Here is a 3,701-nt window from a genome sequence, read left to right as displayed (position 1 = left end):
TTTATACTTATCTTTAAAGGAAATTCTGCATTTTGACGAAAGCTGCTTTTCTATGCAAACCAAGAAACATTACATGATTGTTTGGTTTGTAATCTAAATGTCTATTCTGTAAACAATAAAACATGACTTTCTTTAAAGGAGTACCTTTTCAGTGTCATCAGATGTTACAGATTTATCAGCAGACAGTTCACTACCAAAATCCTGTCGAAACAAAAAAAAAGCATAAATTTACAGGATGGCATGATTTATCTGGGACACTTTATGGATAAATTGACCATGTTTGAGCTCTGTGGGCAAAACATGTCATCTGAACACAGGGGAACACCACTGTTCACTGTCACTGATGGATTTGAATAGTAATTGTTTGTAGTTTTGGAGATGAGTATTTGTCTAAAGTGGAACTGAAGAGGGAATGCAAGTGTGTGATATGTGTTGTAATCATTCCGTTTCTATACAAGGAGAAAATTGTGCTCTGCATGTAACCAATCACATGTATGATACACCCAGGTGGAGCAGTGGGCAGCTATGTAAGCTGCCCGGGGAGCAGTTAGGGATTAGAGGTCTTGCTCATGGGGCCCTAGCAGACCCCCAGTAAACATAATGTTCTTAGTGCAAGATATTCAAGTAGGTAAGAGTTACACTGTGGAGATGAACATAGGGAGTGTTACTGTGCTTGTTTGAAGTGGTACAGTGTGACGGATCCTGGAGAGTGGAGGGAGCAGTTTCATCCACCACTAAATGCAAAGGTGAAGCCAGAAGTTGGCCAATGGCAGCCTGCTACAGATTCATGTTCGGCAACTCCATTATTTCACAAACCTATAGTTACACATTTTCACTTGTCTGCTGGATTCCTTAGATAGAGAACTTTACTAATTGGCTTTTATGTATGTGAATGTTTCTGTAAAATGCCCTGAGACAACTTTGTTGTGATTTGGCGCTATATAAATAAATTGAATTGAATTTTTAAAACTAAGAAGCAGTTTCCTGAAATGACAGGGGTTGTCAGTTTGTATTAATGTGTGTTTGTGGCCATCTTGGATTTTGTTGAAGCTATCCAATTTTCAACAATGTCTTTCCTTATGCTTATATGCAACCACATATTTTTCCAAATTATCAACCCCACATTACAGATGGATGGATGGACAGATAGAACTCTCCTCTGTGCTGCACGATGGGTGGACAAAAATAAACATTTAATTTGGTGAATGAAAGAAAACTATCATTTTTAAAACTGTGACTAATATTATTGAAGTCCTTCTTTACAATGCCTGCATTATTTAAGTATGTGATATCTCATATAAATATGTATGGCCTTTATTTCATTTATCAGTTATTGGTTACTAAGTTGGGCAGCACAGTGGCACAAATGGTAGAACTGTTGCCTCTCAGCAAGCAGGTTCCCCTGGTTCTAATACTGATCTGGGGGCTTTTCTGGGTGAAGTGTGCATGTTCTCTCCGTGCATGTGAGGGTTTTCTCTGGGTTCTCTGGTTTCCTCTCACAGACCAAACACATGAATGTTAGCTGACTGGTAACTCTAAAACTGTCCCTAGGTGAGAGTGAGTGAGCGAATAGTTGTGTTTCTCTATGTGTCCCTGTGATGGACTGGACACCTGTCCAGGCTGTCCCCCACCTCTCGCACAGTGGTGGCTGGACGCCGCCGCCCGCACCCCAGGAAGGAAGACGTGGGTAAAGATAATGGATGTATGGATGGAAGGTTACTAAGTTCTTACCAAAATTATAATATTCAAAGACCAACATAACCTTCGTATTACTTGAAAAAACAGAAAGTCCATGTAAACAATTTGGACTTTCTAAGTCACATTGGAGTAACTTACCACTGAAAACACTCAAACAGACAATCAAACAGTTTACAGCTCATGACAGTCCCAACAAACCACTGTCCATAAAAACCACAAAACACTCACACACACACACATTTCAATTGAACATGTAGGTTGAGGAAACATCTTGCAGCAAGTAATTCTGTTTAGGACTACATGAACCAAAAACTACCTTTGTGTTCCTGTTCAGGTTATCACGAACTGGATTGGTCTGGTTCTGGCTGCCTGCTGTCCCCCGACTCTGGATTTGTTCAGTCGTCATCTGTAACAGATAATTTATACTTATCTTTAAAGGAAATTCTGCATTTTGACGAGAGCTGCTGTTCTATGCAAACCAAGAAACATTACATGATTGTTTGGTTTGTAATCCAAATGTCTATTGTGTAAACAATAAAATATGACTTTCTTTAAAGGAGTACCTTTTCAGTGTCATCAGATGTTACAGATTTAGCAACAGACAGTTCACTACCAAAATCCTGTCAAAAGAAAAAAAAGCAGAAATTTAAAGGATGGCATGATTTATCTGGGACACTTTATGGATAGTTTGACCATGTTTGAGCTTTGTGGGCAAAACCTCTCATGTGAACACAGGGGAACACCACTGTTCACTGTCGCTGATGGATTTGAATAGTAATTGCTTGTAGTTTTGGAGATGAGCATTTGTCTGAAGTGGAATAGAAGAAGGAATGCAAGTGTGTGATATGTGTTGTCATCATTCTGTTTCTATACAATGAGATAATTGTGATCTGCATGTAACCAATCACATGTACGATGCACCCAGGTGGAGCAGTGGGCAGCTATGTAAGCTGCCCGGGGAGCAGTTAGGGATTAGATGTCTTGCTCATGGGGCCCCAGCAGACCCTCAGTAAACCATAATGTTTTGTGTACAAGATATTCAAATAGGTAAGAGTTACACTGTGGAGATGAACATAGGGAGTGTTGCTGTGCTTGTTTGAAGCAGCACAGTGTGACAGATCTTGGAGAGTGGAGGGAGCAGTTTCATCCACCAGTAAGTGCAAAGGTGGAGCCAGAAGTTGGCCAATGGCAGCCTGCTACAGATTCATGTTCGGCCACTCCATCATTTGACAAAACTATATTTTTAAGCATTTTTAAAACTAGGAAGCAGAGTTTCTTCAAATGACATGGTTTGTCAGATTATATTAATGTGTGTTTGTGGCCATCTTGGATTTTGTTGAGACAATCCAATTTTCAACAATGTCTTTCTTTATGCTTATATGCAACCACATATTTTTCCAAATTATCAACCCCACATGTCAGATGGATGGATGGACAGACAGAACTCTCCTCTGAGCTACGCGATGGGTGGACAAAAATAAACATTTATTTGGTGAATGAAAGAAAACTATCATTTTTAAAACTGTGAGTAATATTATTGAAGTCCTTATTTACAATCCCTGCATTATTTAAGTATTTGATTTCTCATATAAATATGTATAGTCTTTATTTCATTTATCAGTTATTGGTTACTAAGATGGGCAGCACAGTGGCACAAATGGTAGAACTGTTGCCTCTCAGCAAGCAGGTTACCCTGGTTCTAATACTGATCCAGGGGGCTTTCTGGTTGAAGTGTGCATGTTCTCTCCGTGCATATGAGGGTTTTCTATGGGTACTCTGGTTTCCTCTCACAGACCCAAAACATGCATGTTAGGCTGGTTGGTAACTCTAAAACTGTCCCTAGGTGAGAGTGAGTGAGCAAATAGTTGTGTTTCTCTATGTGTCCCTGTGATGGACTGGACACATGTGTAGTGAACTAGGCCTCCGACATCAATCTGTCTCTGAGGACCTTCAGGGGACAGGAACTGTTATTTCATTGATTTGTATCCAGAAATACAAATTAT

General features: G+C 39.7%; 1 long non-coding RNA gene across 1 annotated transcript; it reads right to left on the bottom strand.

Moving 5' to 3' along the window:
- Positions 1-144: 144 nt before the first annotated feature.
- LOC119410287 lies at positions 145-2,287 on the bottom strand. The gene is made up of 3 exons (XR_005186832.1): positions 2,262-2,287; positions 2,015-2,104; positions 145-201 (listed from the first exon to the last, which is right to left on the bottom strand). It is a non-coding gene; the product is annotated as an uncharacterized LOC119410287 (long non-coding RNA).
- Positions 2,288-3,701: the final 1,414 nt, after the last annotated feature.

The sequence above is a fragment of the Nematolebias whitei genome, chromosome 5 (assembly GCF_014905685.2).
Source record: "Nematolebias whitei isolate Nwh7 chromosome 5, NemWhi1, whole genome shotgun sequence".
NCBI classification, from domain to species: domain Eukaryota; kingdom Metazoa; phylum Chordata; class Actinopteri; order Cyprinodontiformes; family Rivulidae; genus Nematolebias; species Nematolebias whitei.
The sequence above is the reverse complement of the archived record's forward strand: the minus strand, read 5'-3'. Positions and strand labels throughout refer to the sequence as shown.